Raw genomic sequence first — 23,350 nt, 5'->3', positions numbered from 1 at the left:
ATTGTCTGCTCATTGAGGTTCCTTCTTCAATCTGACATTCTCTTTCCTTAATCTGACTTTCTGTGAATAGTGGGAAATGTTGTTTGATAGGCAGAGCCAGATTACAGATGGCCTTGAATGTCAAATGAATGTGTTTGGATTTGGTGCAATGGGAAATAAGGCCCACAGGAAGGTTTTCAAGGAGAAAAGCACATGTCATTTGAATTAGACAAAGAGGTCTTGTTGTTTGGTTCTTCATTCCTTCTCTTCTGTCAAAACAAAAGGTCAGGAAGGCCCTAAAGTTTGAGCTATCACTCCCTCTGTGGGATTCTAATTATGACATTAACAGATTATTGTGTTCCAGTAAAGGATGCAGAGGCATTTGGGGGGTTTTAAGTCTCTCCTCAAGGGAATTTACCTGGAAGCACTACCTTCTCAGATTGACTGAGTCCCTCTATTTCTCAAATGATTGATTAAGGGAAACCCATTGGACTATGGCAATCAGGAAAGGGCAGAAGTCTATTTGTCACTGAAGAAGATGAAGACCTTGGCCGGATGCTGAGACCTGATCCACAGCTTACTTTGTGGCATTTTCCAGCAGCTGTGGTCTGAGCCATTATCTACGTCAGCAACCAGACACGGTGTTGTCAGCTTGTATTTTTTAAAAGGTCGTTGTGCCCTTGCCTATTTAGCAGAAAAGACCTAATGACTAATTAAAACTATAGACTTTCCAGGTTAGAATACTAATCTTCATAGCTGCCCAGACTTTAATTGTGTTTCTCTATATGCATCTTAAGAAGAAGGTGGAGTGTGGGGATTGTTTCTTGATTTTTAATTGGCTTAATGATGATAATATGACTATTCCGCTCCATATACTATTCTAACTCTATGAGAAACACTTCTAAGACATGATCAGCTGCCTTCCATATTCCACCCCTGTATGTCCACACATGGGAATATGATGATGTAAAAGGCCAATTACCCTCATTTTTCAAATATTTCTCAGTTCTTACTTGGGAAAAGTGCAACACGGGTAAAAACTGAGATGTGAGGCAGCATGTCACAGGGACCAAGTCCTAGATGTAGACTCAGGAAGACCTGGGTTCATATCTTGCCTCCAATACTTCCTACCTGTGTGGCCATGAGCACGTCACTCAGCCTTAGTTTGTGTGTTATAATACCTACCTCCCAGGATAAGTTTCGAGTGAGGTACTGAATATGAATTTTAAAACACTGTAAAATGTTATTTATCCCTAGCCCATATCCTGATGTAGATAGAAGAGGGATGCATTCTTATACACGTCTATGCAATAGCATGTAGTCTGAGTCAATCAAAAGTAAGAGAAACTGAAGATGACACAACTCTACCAACTTAATGATTATGCTTTTAAGTCTTGGGTTGAGGACAACATGTCCCTTATTCTTGTAAATGGAGAAACTCAGTCTGAAACTAGAGCATTTATGGAACAGTAATATGTATAGTGGCAAAAAGTTTGACCTCCCCCTTATAAAATACTTTCCGATGAATAGCTCTATTCCTGAGTGCCTGATGCAAGAGGATAAGGCACTTGAGCACTTTGTTAGAAAGCTTTTCCTCAAAGGCAGGGCATTTGAGAAACTATTATTGTGGGCCTTGAGTAGACTTATGGTAGTGCAAGGTATAGTCACTCAGTCTGCCAAGAGGCATAATTAGTCCTGCTGAAAGGCACAGGTAGAACTATCTTGTTGTCAAGACAGAGAAACTCAGCCAGATCGCACTCAGGCTGGTGTATGGGCAATGGGTAGGGGCTGGGCCACCTTTATTCATAGTTAAGAATCAAGATAGTGTCTTAGATGAGAAAAAAAGAAAAAGAAACGTGAGTGAAAATAACCTAGACACCTGTTTGTAAGTTTTACTCATATCAGAAAAAAAAATGAATCTGTGACTAAGACCATTTTATATTCTCTTCTCTGGTCAACACTGTCATAAATTTTTGGAGACAGAAGGGTCATTTAAGATAATTTAGTTCAGTCTCCTTATTCTGTAGGTCTAGAAACTAAAGTCAGGGAAGGACCTGGACTAAGGTCACCCATTTCATCAGTGACAGAACTAGATTTCCACCCTAGCTCCTCTTAAGATCAAGCTCAATGCTTTGTCCCCCATACCACACCTCCTCAATACACCTTTACTCAGACTCCTAACAAGAGTAGGAAAATATGAAGGTGCTCATCAATTAAAGAATGACTGATCAAATTACATTGTGTGAATGTAATGAAACATTTTTGTACCAAAAGAAATGATGAAAGAGATGATTTTAGAGAACCCTGCAAAGACGCCTATGAACTAAGGCAAAGTGAAACCAGGAGAACAATTCGTGTAATAGCAACAAGGCTAAAAATAAAGGCAACTTTGAAGGACAAGAATTCTGATCAAAGTAGTGAGCAAATATGTCTCCAGAGGACCTATGATGATGTATATTTTGTACCTGCCAACAGAGACATGATAGAGTCAAGGCCCAGAAACAAACAGTTTCAGACTGTGTGGATTTCTTTAGTTTGATTATGCTTATTTCTTACAATAAATTTCCTTCTGTTTTTAATTGGGGTGGGTGAGGGGATTTGAGAGAGGTGTTGGGATAGCAATAATGATACCAAAAAAAGGCCTTGGAAACATTTTTTAAATGCAGAAAATAGGAGAAAGTTTAGAAGGAAACAGATAAGCAGCACAGATTTTAAAGTAACTTGTTGAACATATATATATATATATGATATATGTTTATATATATATACACACATATGCATTTTAAAGCAAGTTTTATGTAATAGAGATTTGCAACATACAATTCTGTTTTTATGTTCTCCTTTGTATATGAAAATGCTCATTTATTTTTTGTTTAAGTTCAAATTTTAAAATAAAAAAATAAAGCCCAAACTATACCCACCTTGTACATAACTCTTGTGGAAAGATTTTTGGTGAAGGGAAAATAACAGAGAAATTGATGGGTTCCAGACCATCTCCTTGAGGATGGTCATTTGTGATTTGTGACTGCAAAGCTTAGAGCGATGATTTCTTTCACATGTGCTTGAATCTGTGATCTCACTCATGTGGCTTCATCTTCTACCAGTGCTACCAGTTTGAATCATAAGACATCAATACTTTTCATTCTACCTGATTCTTAACCAATCCTTCCATAAATTCTTCTCTGAGGAGCCTCATATATAGGAATACTTCTTGATCTTTTAATATCTGATGGAGGCTAGTGAAAGATCCAGATCACTTATCTGTTAGGACTTCCACTGATTGAATGGCCCACCTCTGTTTCTAGTCTTATGCAGATCATAAATTTAAGACCAATGGGGACAGAAGAAGTCATCTGGGTCGATATCCTTTTTTTAAATATGAGGAAACTGAGCCTCAGAAAAAGTGGCATGACTTGTCCAAGATTACACAGGTAGCAATCATCAGAGACAGAATTTTGAATCTGGGTCCTCTGACTTCAAATTCAACACTCTTTTCACACCTTTATTACATTTAATGAATGCCTGCTCCTTTAAGTGCCACTATTCCAAAACCTGGGGAAGATAAACAAATGTGTAGCACATGGTGTCTTCCCTTGATTAGTTTATGATCTAAGTAGAGAAACTACACACACACACACACACACACACACACACACACACACACAGCCAATCAGAGCAAGATAGCGTGCATCTAAGTGCCAAATGTATAGACAAAACAGGACAAAAAAGGTTGTGAACTCTTCTAAAAATGTTTTATTGATGCTCTTTTCATTTTTAAATCATTGTTACTTCCCAATGATCCTTCCAAAAACCATGATCCTCCCCTGTAAGAAATGCATGTAATCAAGCAATACAATTGAATAAACATTAAATAAAGTATTTATTAAGCACTTACTATGTATCCAGCACCATGTGTGTTCGTACAATGGGGATACACAGAGGAACCAAAAACAATCTCTGACCTAAAGGAACTTATATTCTAAGGGGAGAGACAATATGAATAGGCACAGGTACATACAAGATACATGTAGTATAGAGGGAAGGTATGTTGTGGGGTCAGACCTGACTCTGGTTGATTTCTTCATAATTTCGGTACAAAATTGAAATGAAATGTGACAGTTGGTATACATATAACAAGCAATAAAAGGAGGTGTACAGAGTTATTATAGCATAGAAAAGATGGTCAATAAAATGACATAGTACTTAGCTCAAGTAGATGCTACCCTCCTCACCTCCATATGCTTCTGGACCCCAGGGTAGGGTGCAGTGACGTACAAAGCTTTTGGACATCTACCAAGTCTGAAAGGCCCCAACGGAACAAAGGTAGGTTTGTTTTTAATGCTTTTGGGTGCTCAGGAAATCCTATTCTGGAAGCTGCTTCATTTACAATGTGATGTAACTTGACCTTAAGACCCCTGAGTTACACAAACCTTCTTTGCTGTTTAGAGGAAAGAAGTACAATATATTATATAATTAGAGGGGAACTCTATAGTCCTATTACACTGCACCCCTTGGGGTCCTTAGGACCCCCTTAAGGGGTCCTCAATGTCTTTAAGAACAGAGGTGTGAAACATGTGGTCTGCAAATTGTATCCCTCAACATTAGCAAGTGATGCCTAAACTAAATTAAAATGTAACTGGAAAATATTTAACAAAATAAGTAAAATACAATAGAACATAGATAATGTTAGTCATTTCTAAGCCAATACATGACCCTCAGAGATTCTTATGCATAGTTTAGTGGCCCCTGTTTCTATTTGAGTTTGATACCAGTGTCCTAGAGGACCTTCTATCATTTAAATGGCTGAAGGGGCATTACTGGACAACCCTAATCTCAGTGATGCAAGGAGTTGGGCATAAGCAAAATTGGAGGAAGAGGAAAAAATTGCAAATCCAAATCAATAAACCAAAAAAAATGACCTCCCAGAGGAGTGACCAAATGTGGAAGAGAATAAAAATAAGAAATCCTTTCACCTCCCTGCTTCAGAAGGACTAAATCCCTAATCTCAACAATTTGGTCCTTATAGTGGGTGATACCAAAGATCATAGCAGGTCTCCCTGTATAAAGAGATGATAATGATCAGAAGCAGCACTAGGAATATTGGCACAGCAGTACAGAAGATATCACCCTCTGGCATGGTCAGTAATTATAACAAGTTAGGGTCATCTATGATAAAGTAGAAAGAATTCCTTCATTAACTCTGATGCCAAAGGGGAGAATCTCTGATTGCCCAATCCTATGTTCTCTAGGAGTCAGACAGCTCAGTTAGACCTAAAAATGAGTAGATGAAGATCTTTTCCTACCTGTATTGCCAGATGACTCTTTTACATTCCAAACATTTAGCCCATGGCTCAGTCCCCTGGAAAGATTAACCAGCAACTATATTCTTCAAGATATTCTCTATTATTAGATCGATGGCTGCTGAAATTTAGTTCTAAATACTTCTCTTAAAGCAGGATGAGTGTTTGGGAAGACTAGCAAAATGGTAATCTCAAGAACCAAATTCTCATAAAGCAGAGACTTTTTGAGTTAATGGAGAAAGCAGAGTTTCAGGGCTTAGGCTGGAGGCCTCCATTTCTAGTAGGGTCACAATCTGTTTGTGAAGGACACTAGACCCCATGACTAGGTAGGAGAGTGAGTAAGGGTGCTCAATCAGAAGCCTAATGCAATAATGCAGGAAAGAAACGAAGGAGTCTTGAGCTTAAGTGGAGGACAAGGGAATTTTCTATTAGAATTACTGTGGAAGGAGAAATGATATTATTTGGCAGCTGATTAGATTGTGAGAAAGTGAGAAAGAGTAGGAAGTTGAAGTGGACAGTAAGATTGTGAACCTTAGTGACTGGAAGGATAATGATGCCTTCAAGAGGAAGTAGTAGGAGAGTTCAGAAAGAGATACGTTTGTAGGAAAGACAGTGATTTTGGTTTTGGATGTGTTGAATTTGAGATGTGTAAGGGATATCCAGAACAAAATACCAAATAGGTAGCTGGTGATGTGAAACTGGAGTTCAGAGGGGAAACTGGCTGAATATAGAGATTCAGGAATCATCTGCCTAAAGCTGATCATCAAAGTCATAGAAGATGATGAATTCACCAAGTGAGATGGTCTAGAGAGAAAAGAGTCCCCAGGACAGAGTCTTGGGGGACACCCAATGTGAGTGGGTGTGAGGGTGACATGGATAAAAGAGACTGAGAAATAGCAATAAAATGGAAGTCTTTACATCGTCATGGCCATCATATAAATCTTTGCGTCTTGCTTTTGCTTACTTCACACTCCATCAGTTCTTAAGTCTTTGCAAATTTCTCACAATTCTTTATATTAATCCTTGCTCACAGTACAATAATAACCCGTTACATTCTCAGACCACAATTGCTCAGACATTCTCTAATTGATGGATACCTGCTTTCCTCATAGATCTTTGTTAGTACAAAAAGTGCTGCTTTAAATATTTTGACATATGTGATACCACATTTAGCAATGGTTTCACCGGATCAAAGGTTATACAGAGTTGAGTCACTTTTAAAAAAATAATAATTCCAAATCATCTTCTACGATATTTGTATCAGTTAACAGCTCTACTGGCAGTGCATTAGCATGCCTATCCCTCCAACATTCACCAGTTTTTGTCTTTGGGTATCTTCATTGACGATTAGGTCACCTGCAATTTTGAATCTTTGGAAATCACACTGTTCTACGATGTGTGGCCAGAGAGGATTACCTGAAAACTATAGGTATTAAGAATATGGCCTTTCATTGCAAAGGGAAGTGTGGAACCATTCAGTACTCTGTGCAGAGGAGAAAGAAAGAAGGGAATTAATTTCTGTGCTATGCCTTGGGGGAGGCACAGTCTTACCTCTGAGGTGGAAATAGACTTTCTCTTTCAACACCCACCTGAATATTCAAACCAGAGCCCTGTGTGGCCTGCAGCTGGGAAGCTTCACTCACTGCTCCATTCAGAATCAATTTTCATTCATAATTCATTAGTTTGTGCACCTTCGTTATTTATGTCCCCTATGAAATCCCTAGTAATTAATTGTGTGGTATTATTCGGGAGGCTCATATAAAGACTAGATTGATAGGAAAAAAATATGTATCTTTATTTAATGAACTACATTTAATCTTCTCCCTCATTTTTAGCTTTCCTTTCAAAGGACCAGGGCTTGCTTTCAAGTCTGCTATGGTCTGTCCTGTAGAGAGTCGGGTCTGGTACAGCTTGTTTTCCTAAGTTCTGTAATGGTTCTGAGAGAGAAGGAGAATAGAGTGGAAGAGGCATTAATCCTTTCCTCTTCATTTTCTGCTCTATTTTCTCAGTACCCAGATTGTTCTTCAGACATTTATCTTACAGCCAAGTCCTGGTGCTCCCAAAATTTTGTGAACGGTAAAGTGAGAGTAACCAGCAAACAGCCCTTCTGATCACCCTCAAGCTAGTGAGGTGCAACCTGGCATCTTCTAATTGTGCTCTGGTTAGGTGACTGGTTGTTATTCTAAACCTCTCCACTTTATTACATTTTTTAAAACATTATTTTCAGAAACAATTTTGAGTTTGAAATTTTCTCCCTCCTTTTAACCCCTCCCTCACCCATTGAGAAGGCAAGCAAAGTGATATCCATAATACATACGAAGTTATGCAAAACATAACCTTTACTAATCATAATTAGAACTCAGGTCCTCTAACTTCTTGTAGAGAGCTCTGTCCACTATATCACTCATTGGCTAATATGCTTTGCTTATTGCTTTGTTGAATCCCAGGTTTCACCAAAGCACAGCTCAGGTGACATCTCTTACAAGAAGCCTTTTCTGATTCCCCAGCAGTTGAAGCAGGTAACATGGAGTGCTTAATCTGTGCTCAGTCAGACGTGGAAGATGCCAAGGTCATCCACTGCCTCCCAGGCCATCACCAGACATCTGGACTTTTGTTCTGACACTTGACTTTGATGACTCTGGAGGAGATAGTGAAACTGACTTGAAGCAACTCTTCTTCACTGAAATCCAATTCATGCACAAGTCAAGGCATCATCTCATGATGTCACTGTCCTCTTTGAAAATGCAGGACCACTACCACCATCACCAACCCTTTCTCATGCTCTCTCCCCCTAGAAATAACTTGTCTTATTTTGCATGTTGTTTGTCCTTTGTTCTGAAAGAGAACAAATGGCATTGGGAGGGTGATGTCTTGACCTGCAAGTGAATCGGATTTAAGTGAGGCAGGATTGTGCAAAGCCATCAGCCTCACTCTCTGCCCCAGATTTATCAGAGTCCAGTGGCAAGACATAGGTCAGGATGACAGAAGATGCAGTGGGAAACTCTGACCTTTTTAAGCTAAGGTCTTTCCCAGGTCTCAGTTTGTCTGAGGCAACACCCACTCAGTATTAAAGGCTAGGTAAGAATTGAGGGAAAAGATGGACTAGTTTGATTTCCCAAAAGAATCAGTCTGGGAGGGGAAAACCCTGAGTTTCTGACCAGAACAGAAACAATTGCTATTCATACTCCCTCATAGCCATCAAAATCCCAAAATGACCAAGTGAGACTTGGGCTGAGACCTATTATTGGACAATCAGTGAGAGCCAAAATGATTTGAGTTTAAGGCATAGTCAAGTAGTTCCTTTTAAATCCCAAAGGGCTTTATCAAAGCCTGGTTTTCCAGGCTCCATTTTTAAGAAATCATAAATGATTGCCTGTATGTGAGGCAGGATAGAAAGCTGACCTCAGAGCCACTTGTTCCTGAATGTGGCTCAAGTCTTACCTCTGGCACATATCAGCTGGGTGACCTTGGGCAGGTTATTTAACCACTTAACCTTAACTTCTCTGGGTGACTCTTTAAGACTGTAAGCTAGAGAAAAAGTGCTGGTCCAAACCGGCAGAGGGAGTTCCTCCTTTGGGAGTTCCCTATCCCAATGAAATCACAGTTCCAGCCTCTAATCTTATCCATACTTTGCCCATATATTGTATTTACTTGTCTGTATATATTATATAACTCAGAAAGAAAAAAGGAAGGAAAGAAGGAAAATAAGGGAGGTAGAAAGAGAGAAAGAATGAGAGAAAGGAAGAAAGGGGGGGAGAGAGAGAGGAAGGAAGGAAGGAAGGAAGGAAGGAAGGAAGGAAGGAAGGAAGGAAGGAAGGAAGGAAGGAAGGATGGAAGGAAGAAAGGAAAGAAGGAAGGAAGGAAGAAAGAAAGCTTCTTCAAGGCAGAAACTATTTTGTTTCTACCTTTGGATACATAACCCTTAGCATGATGTCTTGAATGTAGTAGGTACTTAATAAATGCCTTGAATTGAATTTGTTGAATTTACTGAACCACTCATCTCAGCATCTGTTCAGAAAGGATGCATAGAACACAGAAGAGGTTTGAATAAAGAAGCAACTATGATGTGCTCACCTCTCTTGGCAGAAAAAGAAAAAAAAAATCTATCTACTTTCCAATTGGCTTAATAACGGTTGTGTCTTCAGGCAACGCATTTCTTCCAGCCCATACAATCATTTATTGGAGTGTGAGAAATCTGCTCGGCTGAAAAATGCTTACCCTAGCTAGAGGCTAATGGTGTGTTGGAGAAAGCCACTCCATATCCAAGAGCTCATGTCACAGACCTATTCCCGAGAGCCCAGGGCCATCAGAGGTTGATTTTCTGCCCCTCTCTCTAGAGAGGTGATATTATTATCACTACCCCACCAAGGAAAAAAGGTAATTTCATCCCTGAACTTGAAAAAGGGGGCAACTGAAGAGAGATGAGTATTAGCAAGTGCACAGCACATAAGGGAATAAAGGTATTGGTGAGGTTTCCTCTGTAACCCGCATTTATTGAATAGGTGAGACCCAGACAGGAGTTTTAATACTATACTTCTCACCCAGAAGGCCAGTTATCAGGCAGAGATGCTCTTCAAGCCAAAGGTAGCCTCTGTTTCCTCTCCAAGAAAATATCCCTAAACACATTGGACTCTTTCTATCCTAGGCCCTTATTTTACACAAGGCAGGTCTGTTCCAAGGCCTATTTGGAGAAATGAGATGTTTCATTGTTGTTTAATACCCTTTAGTTTGGGGGTCTCTGTGTGAAATAGGAATCACGGGGATCCTAGACTAATCTAAAGTACCTGGATGTGGGGTTTCAGCTGCTGTGACAGTGATCGATGGAGAGGCAGCAGGGGCCTGAAGGATGCTGTGAGCTTTCATAATTTCATCTTTCTCTAGTGATTTATGAGGAAGGTAGAGGTGGGGAGGAGGAGGGATTTCTGAGTGCATTATTCCAAATCAAGGCCCAAGACTTGCAAACACCCTAATGCAAAGCAGGGTACAGGTGGGGGTCTACACAGAATAAAACCCAAGCCCTGGAGAGGTGAGAGGTTGTAATTGACAGTTTTGCCTTATTGCAATCTGAGCACTGCATCGGCATTGTGAAGTCACTTAATTAGACTTTGAGAGTTGGAAGGGACCTTGGTACTCTCTAGTCCAGCCCATACAAAATAGGGATCCCCTCTATCACATAACCAACAAGTGATTGGCCCAGCACCTGTCTGAAGAGCCCCAAGTATCTCTCTCTAGGCATTTACAATATGCCACAAGGGGAGGGGAAAGGGGAAAGAAGTAGAAGAAGGGATGATCCCTGCCTTCATGGATTTTAGAGTCTGGAGTCTGGACAAAAGGAAACAATACACACACACACACACACACACACACACACACACACACACACACACATGCACCCAGAGCCTCATTTAGCCATTTTAGGGCATAGGACAAGCAGCATAGACCACAAATTTTAAGACACATTTGACTGAGGTGAAAGAGAGACCCTGGAAGAGGCTGCTGCTGGGAGATGGTTGCTAATATGAGATCACGTGGTAGGGACAGTGAGCAAATGAGTCATGGGGGGGCTGCTGGTGAAGGGACACTCTATCCAAGATGGTTCCCAAGCCATTTCTGATCTCATCCATGTCGATCACCCCCCTCCAGTTATGCAGAATTTAATCTCTTGCTACCTATCCTGTGTGACTCTTATTCTTGTCTTTCCCTAACCGTGTCATATTTGTTCCACCCAAAATGTTGAAGGCTTTCCTTGCATTCTCTTTCTGTTGTGTGGATACTGATAGAACACAAAGGCTCACCATCAGCTAGTCCTTGTTCTTATTACTTGATAGCAGCTCATTTTTCTTCTGGTTATACATTTCTTTGATAATATCTTTTATGCCACTTGTCTATGCGTTATCATCCAGCTGTAGCCTATTTACATCTACCATGTACCTCTCCACTGCTGTTTGACTGATTCTCAACTCCAATTCTTTGAACATTATAGTGTTCTATGACTTCTGGCCATACAGCATCCCTAAAAGAATAACATTCCATTAAAAAGATGGACTTTTGTTTCAGGGTGAATATTGGGGTCACCTAAAGAACACTGAGATTTCCCAGAGGCAATCTAGTCTAGCCTACTCTGTTCAAGTCTGTATCTAAGTCACTGCCCAATGAATTTTATAGTTTAACTAATTGCTGTGCTAAAATCAATTATTTCTTTGCTGCCAAAGAAGTACAACTGCTGTTAGCACCCTCTAAATTTTGGTGCCTCAGGACAAAGCCCCAGTGACCCCATTGTAGTTACAGTTCTGCATATATGAAATATTTAGATAACTCAGAAGTAGGACTTAATGCTTAAGTACTAGGATGTATTTATACAAGGATGTAATGGTGTGGCATAAAATGTAGACATAAATGATAAAGAAATGCAGGACAAGGAAAGCATTGTCATGGAATACAATTAATGAGGGAAGGCTTCATGGGGTGGTGAGCTTGTACCCTAGCCCAAAGAACCCTCTGAATAAAGTCAGCATCTCAAAGTAGAAAGAGGAAAAGAAGATTTGCCCAAGGATGAGCTGAAAGTCTAAAAATCCTAAAATGTGAGATGGGGATAGTTGGAGGTGTGGCTTCAACGCCAGAATCTTCTTAGTTCACTTTCAATATTGCAAGAAAATGGAGCACTTTTTTCAAAAGGAGGTTTATTTTGCCTCATGTAATAAGGATATGTTGCTACTTAGCTTCTCTGGTGATCCCCGTCATCTTAAAATGGAACTATGTGTGGTCAACAAGAAAAGATCAGATAACTTGAAAGGGCTTTAGAAATCCATTATATCTGAGGATTTTATCCTGGATGTGGCTGACATTATTTTCATACCTTTAGGAAGCTGTGTCAGGGGAGCTGGGTCCAATCAGGTCCAGAGAGTAGATAAAGTCTCTCCATATTTGGACATGGGAGGAAAGAAGTTGTGTCAGGGAAACCCTGATCCTATCACAGTGGTCAAGAACTAGTTAGGAAGGAGAGATTTACTTCAATCCAAAGATATTCAATCTTTATACAGTGAGAAATACAAAAAAAAAAACTTCAACATTTTATGTTTGCATAAGGCATATAAACTTGGTCATGCTATTTAGAGTATACAAGGTAAAAGGGAAATTTTCAACTTTTATCTTTGTCTTTTTACTTTATTATTCTGTTCAACCCCAGTTAGTTTCCAACTGAGCCATTAGGCAGTTTTATTGTAAGGATAAAGAACTTTCCTTAAAGACCATTGTAGTTTCCATTACAGACAACTTGATGAAAGAAAATGTCTGATTCAAAGGAAATGGAGCCCAGGACAAGGGTGGTGATAGTAGTAAACAGTAGGAGAAAGTTAATCTGGAAGGCCAGATGTCTAGGCCCCTCTTCCAGAGCATCTTTCATCATGGTACCCATTCTCTGTGACATGACAAAGAACTAACAAGAAGAATTCAAACCTGATTCCTTCTCCTTCTCCACCTTAAAAGCTAAACTTACTAATGCCAAAAAGCATTAGTAAAGTATTTGGAGCGATATCTTCTCAGGAAGAAGAATTAATAAGAGAACTCAGGGCCTCAAAAGGAAAATCAGTTATTGATCTATTCATCAATCCAAGAGCAATTGGACATCTAAAAGGGTCTCTGGGAAGACAAAAATGTTGTAGTCAAGAAATAGGGATTATTCTGTTTCAGGACCCAAACAGCATCAGTCCATCACTGAATGCTCACAAATAGATGCCATTGGATACAACAGGCAAGAGAGTAGGTGAGATTATGGATGGTTCAAAGCATCCTGTTCACAATACTGGTGGGAGAAAAATATGTCAAATGACATTACCTATTGGCAGAATGTTGATGGCTGCTGTATCTCAGTTTAAGCAAAGTCAATCTATGTATGTCAAGTTATAGAAATACAATTCAGAATCAGAGTGTCAGTGTCAGAGGTAACTGCTAGAATGTTAGAAACCAGCTAGTCCAACTCCCTAATTTTATTTTATGAAGCAAGATGTATAAATGCCTTTTATTTTCCTATTGTAATTATTTTTGGCTACATCCCCATGCCCAATCCAATGAGCCCTCTCTTGTAAAAAAGAAAAAATTAGTTAAACAAAACAACTGATAGAGTGACTGTGTCTAATTGTGTATATACAATATTGTATACCCATGTTCTTCCATTCTTGCTGAAATGAATGACTCTTTCCTTTCATAACTGAGACCCAGAGAGGTCATAATTACAAAATAATATTAAATGTTTGTTCAAGTTAAAATTATTCATGTTGAAAGGCAATTATTCACTTTCAAAAAAGATTTGCCATGGGATTGATTCATTAAGCATTAACTTCCTAAGTGCATTTAAGATACTATTTGTGACTTTAAAAAATTGGTGTTACATCTATAACAAACCTTCTGGCCTCAGGGTAACTGGAGGCACTTGCCTTCTCCCAATAAAGGATCTAATTTTCTGGGCTTACATGAGTACTGGGATCACATTTTGGGGTGCTTCTCTAAAGAGAGGGATCAGCTCCTTTTTTTCATTGTCTCTGACCCTTTACATTCCTACCCCAGAGTACTAGGGAAAAACTCTTAAGTTTTGTTTTATACTTGTGTCTAAGGTCTCCCAAAAAAAGGAATAGAAGGACATCAAAATTACAAGATAGATCAGGTATAGGATAGTTATTTATTTTCTTTGTGCAAAATCCTTACAACAGAAAAGAATCATAAGCACGCATTTCTGTTTTTCAGTTGTGTGCTATTCTTCATGATCCCATGGACCATATTGTCCATGGGGTTTTCTTGGCAAAGATGTTGGAGCGATTTGCCAGTTCCTTCTCCAATAGCAAAGAAACATTAAGTGCCTTGCCCAGTCACACAGCTAATAAGTGTCTGAGGCCAGATTTGAACTCAGTCTTCCTGACTCCAGGCCTAGTGCTCTGTTCAGTGAGTCACCTAGTTATTTTCAAGCATGCTTTGACAAAGACCTAAAACATGAATAGTAACCTATAACTCCTACTATACTTTCCCTGAAGGTTGAAACTTAAAACATGGAGCAATAAGTAGGACTATCGAATAAGTATTTTACCTTCAGCTGGAATTCTGCACTGTCTAAACGACCCTCCCAACATCCATATCTTTTGGCAAGTCAGCCTAGAAGTTGGGCTCACCCTCCTATCAATGGTCATCTTCTCCTTTAAGAAGCATTGTTATTAGTGGTGGTTGTTGTCCTTCATTCTCATAGAAGACCAAAATAACATCAACTGTTAAAATCAAGTTACAATGTGCCCAACTGACTAATCACACCATTATGAGCTTGGAATGTTCTTTCACAGGTCAAGTACAAACAGTTCATTGTTTGAGGTGAGTTTTCTAAACTTATGCATCTCACATTTCTTTTGAGTTACTTCAATTCTGCTTTGCTCGTAGAGCACAGCACCTTCTCTGATGTGAGCACACCATGCTGGGTGGTCCTGTGCCAGAATCTCTTATGTCAAACAATCAATCCCAAAATTCTTAAGAGAGATCTTGAGAATGTCCTTGTATCTCTTCTTCTGACCACCATGTGAGTGCCTGCCCTGTGTCAGTTTTCCGTAAATAATCTTTTAGGTAAGTGTATATTTGGCATTTGAACAACATGGCCAGCCCATCTTAGTTGTGCTCTCTGCAAAAGAGTTTAAATGCAGGGAATACCTTATACAATACATTCAATCAGCACCAGCTTAGGGACCCAGAACTTCTGAACTCCTGAAGCAGCCACTCCTAAAAAGACCTTATTTCATGACCACTGTTTAGTCACATAAGTGACTTAGAGAAAGAAATATAATGCAGGAGAGAGAGCTAGGGTCACAAGGTCCAGACTCAGGTTCCACTAAATGACACAAGATCTAATTGTCAAGTAGGAATAGCTACCAGAGGAAGTTGGTGAAGTCAAGAAGACCTAAGATCAAATCTGACCTCAGATGCTTAGTGGCTGTGTGACTCTGGACAAGTCACTTAACCTTTGTTTGCCTCAGTTTCCTCAACTGTAAAATGGGAATGCTACCTCCAAGGGTTGTAGTGAGGAATAAATGATGCAATATTTTAAAAAGCACTTAGGATGGTAACTGGAAATTAGTAGACAATATATACTTGTTTTTTCTCTTATTTCCTGATATAGAAGGTAAAGGTACCCTTTTCTCCTCTCCTCCAGGCAGTCCTAGAGAATTACATGCCATGAATTCTTTTTTTTTAAAGAATTATTAATTAATTAATTTATTTTTAGATTGTGACATTCATTTCCACAAAATTTTGAGTTCCAATTTTTCTCCCCATCTCTCCCCTCCCCCACCCTATAACCCTTGCATTCTGATTACCCCTTCCCTCAATGTGCCCTCCCTTCTATCACACTCCATCCTTTCATTATTCCCATCTTCTCTCTTTTCTTGTAGGGCAAGATAGATTTCTATACCCCATTACATGTATTTCTTATTTCCCAGTTATGTGCAATAACAATTCTCAACATTTGTTTCTAATACTTTGAATTCCAACTTCTCTCCCTCCCTCCCTCCCCACACATCCCCACTGAGAAGGCAAGCAATTCAATACAGGATATATATGTGTCTTTTTGCAAAAGACTTCCATAATAGTCATGTTGTGCAAGAAGAACTATATTTCCCTCCATCCTACCCTGTCCCCCTTTTATTCTGTTCTCTCATTTGACCTTGTCCCTTCCTAAAAATGTTTACTTCTAGTTACTCCTTTCTCCCATTTGCCCTCCCTTCTATCATCTCCCTCACTCCACTTTTCCCCTTCTCCCCTGCTTTCCCATAGTGGAAGATAGATTTTCATACCAAATTGAGTGAGCATGTTATTCCCTCCTTAAGCCATATGTGAAGAGAGTCAGTTTCACTTTTCCCCTCTCACCTTCTCCCTTTTCTCCTCCATTGAAAAAGATTTTTCTTCTCTCTTTTATGAGTGATAGCCTGCCCCATTCTATTTCTCCCTTTCTCTTCCCAATATATTTTTCTCTCACCACTTAGTTTTATTTTTTTATAGAGATCATCCCTTCTGATTCAACTCAACCTGTGCTCTCTGTCTATATGTGTGTGTGTGTGTGTGTGTGTGTGTGTGTGTGTGTGTGTGTGTATAATCCCTCCCCCTACCCAAATACTGAGAAAAGTCTCAAGAGTTACAAATATTATCTTTCCATGTTGGAATGTAAACAGGTCAGCTTTAGAAAATCCTTTATGATTTCTCTTTCTTGTTTACCTTTTCATGCTTCTCCTGAATCTTATGTGTGAAAGTCAAATTTTCTCTTCAGTTCTGATCTTTTCATCAAGAATGCTTGAAAGTCCTCTATATCATCAAGTGACCACTTTTTCCCTTGAAGTATTATACTCACTTTTGCTGGGTAGGTGATTCTTGGTTTTAATCCCAGTTCCTTTGAGTTCTGGAATATCCTATTCTAAGCCCTTCAATCCCTTAATGTAGAAGCTGTCAGATCCTGTGTTATCTTTTTCTTCGTTTTTTTTCCCCTTCTTTATTTATTTATTTAACTTCTAACATTCATTTTCAAAAAATTTTGGGTTCCAAATTTTCTCCCCTTTTGTCCCCTCCCCCCACCCCAAAAACACCGAACATTCTAATTGCCCCTGTCTGCCAATCTGCGCTCTCTTCTATCATCCCTCTCTGCCCTTGTCTCCATCCTATACCCCTTTACCTATATTTCTTATTTCCTAGTGGCAAGAATAGTACTCGACAGTTGTTCCTAAAACTTTGAGTTCCAACTTCTCTTCCTCCCTCCCTCCCCACCCCTTCCCTTTGGAAGGCAAGCAATTCAATATAGGCCAAATCTGTATAGTTTTGCAAATGACTTCCATAATAGTAGTGTTGTGTAAGAACTAATTATATTTCCCTCCATCCTATCCTGTCCCCCATTACTTCTGTTCTCTCTTTTGATCCTGTCCCTCCCCATGAGTGTTGACCTCAAATTGCTCCCTCCTCCCCATGCCCTCCCTTCCATCATCCCCCCCACCCTGCTTATCCCCTTATCCCCCACTTTCCTGTATTGTAAGATAGGTTTTCATACCAAAATGAGTGTGCATTTTATTCCTTCCTTTTGTGGAATGTGATGAGAGTAAACTTCATGTTTTTCTCTCACCTCCCCTCTTTATCCCTCCACTAATAAGTCTTTTGCTTGCCTCTTTTATGAGAGATAATTTGCCCCATTCCATTTCTCCCTTTCTCCTCCCAATATATATCTCTGTCACAGTTTGATTTCATTTTTTTAAGATATGACCCCATCCTCTTCAATTCACTCTGTGCACTCTGTCTCTATGTGTGTGTGCATGTCCGTGTGCATGTGTGTGTGTGTAATCCCATCCAGTACTCAGATACTGAATAGTTTCAAGAGTTACTAATATTGTCTTTCCATGTAGGAATGTAAACAGTTCAACTTTAGTAAAGTCCCTTATGACTTCTCTTTGCTATTTACTTTTTCATGCTTCTCTTCATTCTTGTGTTTGAAAGTCAAATTTTCTTTTCAGCTCTGGTCTTTTCATCAAGAATGCTTGAAAGTCCTCTATTTCATTGAAAGACCAATTTTTCCCCTGAAGTATTATACTCAGTTTTTCTGGGTAGGTGATTCTTGGTTTTAGTCCTAGTTCCTTTGACTTCTGGAATATCCTATTCCATGCCCTTCAATCCCTTAATGTAGAAGCTGCTAGATCTTGTGTTATCCTGATTGTATTTCCACAATATTTGAATTGTTTCTTTCTAGCTGCTTGCAATATTTTCTCCTTGACCTGGGAACTCTGGAATTTGGCCACAATGTTCCTAGGAATTTCTCTTTTTGGATCTCTTTCAGGCAGTGATCTGTGAATTCCTTGAATACTTATTTTGCCCTCTGGTTCTAGAATCTCAGGGCAGTTTTCCTTGATAATTTCATGAAAGATGATGTCTAGGCTCTTTTTTTGATCATGGCTTTCAGGTAGGCCCATAATTTTTAAATTGTCTCTCCTGGATCTATTTTCCAGGTCAGTTGTTTTTCCAATGAGATATTTCACATTATCTTCCATTTTTTCATTCTTTTGGTTTTGTTTTCTGATTTCTTGATTTCTCATAAAGTCATTAGCCTCCATCTGTTCCATTCTAATTTTGAAAGAACTATTTTCTTCAGTGAGCTTTTGAATCTCCTTTTCCATTTGGCTAATTCTGCTTTTTAAAGCATTCTTCTCCTCATTGGCTTTTTGAACCTCTTTTGCCAATTGAGTTAGCCTATTTTTCAAGGTGTTATTTTCTTCAGCATTTTTTTGGGCCTCCTTTAGCAGGGTGTTTACTTGTTTTTCATGCTTTGCTTGCATGTCACTCATTTCTCTTCCCAGTTTTTCCTTCACCTCTTTAACTTGATTTTCAAAATCCCTTTTGAGCTCTTCCATGGCCTGAGCCCATTGAGTGGGCTGGGATACAGAGACCTTGACTTCTGTGTCTTTCCCTGATGGTAAACATTGTTCTTCCTCATCAGAAAGGAAGGGAGGAAATGCCTGTTCACCAAGAAAGTAACCTTCTATAGTCTTATTTTTTTTTCCCTTTACTAGGCATTTTCCCAGCCAGTGACTTGACTTCTGAATGTCCTCTCCACCCCCACCTTGCCTCCAGATCCTCCCAGCCTGCACTTGGGGTCTGAGATTCAAATGCTGCTTCCCAGCCTCAGGGATTTGGGTGGGGGCAGGGCTGCTAGTCAGTGTGAGATTAAGTTCAGGTGCTCAGGTGGGGGCAGGGCCACCTCATGGGCTCAGTTCCCTCAGGGGGTTTATGCAGAGACCTTCAACAATGGATCTGGACTCCTGCCTGCTTGGGGAGCCCTGGTCTGCTCCCGCCTCTGCCGTTGCCTCCCAAGGGGGCCCAAGCCACGGGGGTACCCCACACCCCTCTCAACCCACTGAAGAGACCCTCTCACCAACCCTTGTCACCTGTGGGTGGTGGACCTGCGTGGCTGCTGGAGATTCTGTCTCTGAAGCCTGCTTGGATCCGCTCCTTTCAGCGCTGCGCTGCAGAGGCAGGTTGGGCTCTGCTCCGGGTCCGGGGCACAAGGGACCTTTTGCGAGAGGTTTTCAGGCTCTCTGGAGCAGAAATCTCATCTGCTCCGTTGTTCTGTGGCTTCTGCTGCTCCAGAATTCGCCGGTGGTTCTTTTTTTACAGATATTTTATGGGCAGTGGGTTCGGAGGTAGCATATGTGCGTGTTTCTACTCTGCCATCTTGGCTCCGCCCCCCGATCCTGTGTTATCTTGCTTGTATTTCCACAATATTGGAATTGTTTCTTTCTAGCTTTTGCAATATTTTCTCTTTGACCTGGGAACTGTGAAATTTGACCACAATATTCCTAGGAGTTTCTCTTTTTGGGTCTGTTTCAGGAGGCGATTGGTGGATTCTTTCAATATTTATTTTGCCCTCTGGTTCTAGAATATCAAGGCAGTTTTCCTTGATAATTTCATGAAAGATGACATTTAGGCTACTTTTTTGTTCATGTCTCTTTGGTAGTCCCATAGTTTTTTTTCCTTTCTATTTATTTATTTGTTTTAAGTTTTCAACATTCATTTCCACAAAATTTTCAGTTCCAAATTTTCTCCCCATCTCTCCCCTTCCCCATCCCAAAACACCTTGCATTCTGATTTCCCCTTCCACCAATGTGCCCAGCCTTCTAACACCTATCCCTTTCCTTATCCCCATATTCTCTCTTGTCCTGTAGGGCAAGATAAATTTCTATACCCCATTTGTACTCAAAAACAATTCTCAACATTTGTTCCTAAAACTTTCAGTTCCAACTTCTCTTCCTCCCTCCCTCCCCACCCATCCCCACTGAGAAGGCAAACAATTCAATATTGGCTAAATATGTAGAGTTTTGCAAAAGATTTCCATAATAGTCATGGTAAGACTAACTATATTTCCCTCCATCCTATCCTGCCCCCCATTTCTTCTATTCTCTCTTTTAACTTTGTCTCTCCCCAAGGTTATTGACTTCTAATTGCTCCCTCCTCTCATTTGCCCTCCTTTGCATCATCCCCCCCACCCTGTTTATCCCCTTCTCCCATACTTTCCTGTATTGTAAGATAGTTTTCATACCAAATTGAGTGTGCTTATTGTTCCTTCCTTGAGCCAAATGTGATAAGAGTAAGCTTCACTTTTTCGCTCTCTCTTCCTCCCTTTTCCTCTACATTGGAAAAGTTTTCTCTTGCCTGCAAAATAATTTGAGAGACAATTTGCCCCATTCCATTTCTCCCTTTCTCCTCCCAATCTATTCCTCTCTCACTTCTCAATTTTATTTTTTTAGATATGACCCCTTCCTATTCAACTCACCCTGTGTTCTCTGTCTCTGTCTCTCTGTCTCTCTCTCCATATATATATGTGCTTGCATACGTGCATGCATGTGTGTGTGTGTGTGTGTGTGTGTGTGTGTGTACAATCTCTCCAACTCCCCAGACCCTGAGAACAGTTTCAAGAGTTACAAATATTATCTTTCCATGTAGGAAAGTAAACAGTTCAACTTTAGTAAGTCCTTTGTGATTTCTCTTTCCTGTTTGCTTTTTTATGCTTCTCTTGATTCTTGTGTTTGAAAGTCAAATTTTCTATTCAGTTCTAGTCTTTTTCATCAAGAATGCTTGAAAATCCTCTATTTCATTGAATGATCATTTTTTTTTCTCCTAAAGTATTATACACAGTTTTGCTGGGTAAATGATTCTTGATTTTAATCCTACTTCCTTTGACTTCTGGAATTTCATATTCCAGGTCTTTCAATCCCTTAGTGTAGAAGCTGCTAGATCTTTTGTTATCCTGCTTGTATTTCCACAATACTCTAATTGTTTCTTTCTAACTGCTTGCAATATTTTCTCCTTGACATGGGAACTGTGAAATTTGTCTACAATATTCCTAGGAGTTTCTCTCTTTGGATCTCTTTCAGGAGGTGACCAGTGGATTCTTTCAATATTTATTTTGCCCTCTGGTTCTAGAATATTAAAGCAGCTTTCCTTGATGATTTCATGAAAGATGATGTCTATGCTCTTTTTTTGATCATGTCTTTCAGGTAGTCCCATAGATCTCTCCTGGATCTATTTTCCAGGTCAGTTGTTTTTCCAATGATATATTTCACATTATTTTCCATTTTTTCATTCTTTTGGTTTTGTTTTGTAGTTTCTTAGTTTCTCATGAAGTCATTAGCTTCTATCTGTTCCATTCTAATTTTTAAAGAACTATTTTCTTCAGTGAGCTTTTGAATCTCCTTTTCCATTTGGTAATTCTGCTTTTTAAAGCATTCTTTTTCTCATTGGCATTTTGGACCTCTTTTTCCACTTGAGTTAGCCTATTTTTAAAGGTGTTATTTTCTTCAGCATTTTTTTTTGAGTCTCCTTTAGCAAGCTATTGATTCGCTTGCCATGATTTTCTTGCATCACTCTCATTTCTCTTCCCAATTTTTCCTCCAACTCTCTTAAATAATTTTCAAAATTCTTTTTGAGCTCTTTCATGGCCTGGAATCATTGCTTATTTATTTTGGAGGTTTTAGATGCAGAAGCCTTGACTTTTATGTCACCCCTGATGGTAAACTTTGTTCTTCCTCATCTAAAAGGATGGGAGAGAATACCTGTTCACCAAGAAAGTATCTTTCTATAGTCTTATTTTTTTTTCCCTTTTTTGTGCATTTTCCCAACCAGTTACTTGACTTTTGGGTCCTTTGTCAAGAGTAGAGTATACTCTGGAAGACTGTAAAGTTCTCATTTCCTCCAAAGTGGTACAATCAAGGAAGCTAAGTTTACTCACTGTCCTGGCTTGTGGCTGAGATTCAAATCAGCTATTCAGTTCCCCCAGGGGCTTTATACAGGGGTGGGGCTGCCAAACAGGGTTGAGGTTCAGATCAGCAGCTCAAATCCCCCAGGGGCTTTATTCAACAATGGAAGCTGATCACTGCCTGCCCTGACACTGTAGCTGCTACAGTGGCCACTGCCTAGAGCTGGGGCTAGGGGAGAACCCTGCTTCCTTGTCAGGGAATTAAAAAAACTCTCTCACTGACCTTTGAAGCTGCCTTTGGAGCCTGTGGGTTGAGGGATCCACGAACTGCCACTGCTCATAGGGATTCTGCCCCCTAGGCCTGCTTTGGTCCTCCAAGGCTGGGCTGGGCTCCGCTCCAATCCTGGTGCGACAGACCTTTCCAGTCAGTCTTGCAGGTCATCCTGGGCTGGAAATCTCCTCCATTCTGTTGTTCTGTAGCTTCTGCTGCTCTAGAATTTGTTGAGAGTCTTTCTTTACAAGCATTTTATGGGCTGTGGGGGAAGAGCTCAAGTATGTACGTCTTTCTACTCTGCCATCTTGCCTCCACCCCTAGTCTCATAATTTTTAAATTGTCTCTCCTGGATCTATTTTCCAGGTCAGTTGTTTTTCCAATGAGATATTTCACATTATCTTCTATTTTTTCATTCTTTTGATTTTGTTTTATAATTTATTGGTTTATCATATAGTCATTAGCTTCCCTCACCTCCACTCTCATTTTTAAACAGCTATTTTCTTCAGTTAGCTTTTGATCCTCCTTTTTATTTGGCTGATTCTGCTTTTCAAAGCCTTCTTCTCCTCATTGGCATTTTGGACCTCTTTTTCCAATTGAGTTAGCCTATTTTTAAAGGTGTTATTTTCTTCAGCTTTTTTTTGGGTCTCCTTGAGCAAGCTGTTGACTTGCTTTTCAAGCTCTTACGTGGCCTGAGCCCACTGCATTTCATTTTGGAGGTACTGGATGCAGAAGCCTTGACTTCCTCTGACAATATGTATTATTCTTCCTCACCTGAAAGGATGGAAGTAAATATCTATTCACCAAGAAAGTAACCTTCTAAGGTCTTATTTTTCCCCCCTTTTTTGGGCATTTTCCCAGCCAGTTACTTGACTTCTGAATCCTTTGTCAAGAGGAGGGTCCTAGTGCTCCTCCTCACCCTAGGATCATGCTCAGGCCTGAAATTTAGATCAGCTGCTCAATTCCCCCAGGGGCTTTAAGCTGAGCTGCTCCCACAATGGAAGTTGCTGCCTGACTCGGCCACTGCCACACAGCACTGTCACCCTGTTCTTG

Source organism: Notamacropus eugenii, chromosome 1 (assembly GCF_028372415.1).
Source record: "Notamacropus eugenii isolate mMacEug1 chromosome 1, mMacEug1.pri_v2, whole genome shotgun sequence".
NCBI classification, from domain to species: domain Eukaryota; kingdom Metazoa; phylum Chordata; class Mammalia; order Diprotodontia; family Macropodidae; genus Notamacropus; species Notamacropus eugenii.
This window is presented reverse-complemented; position numbering follows the sequence as displayed.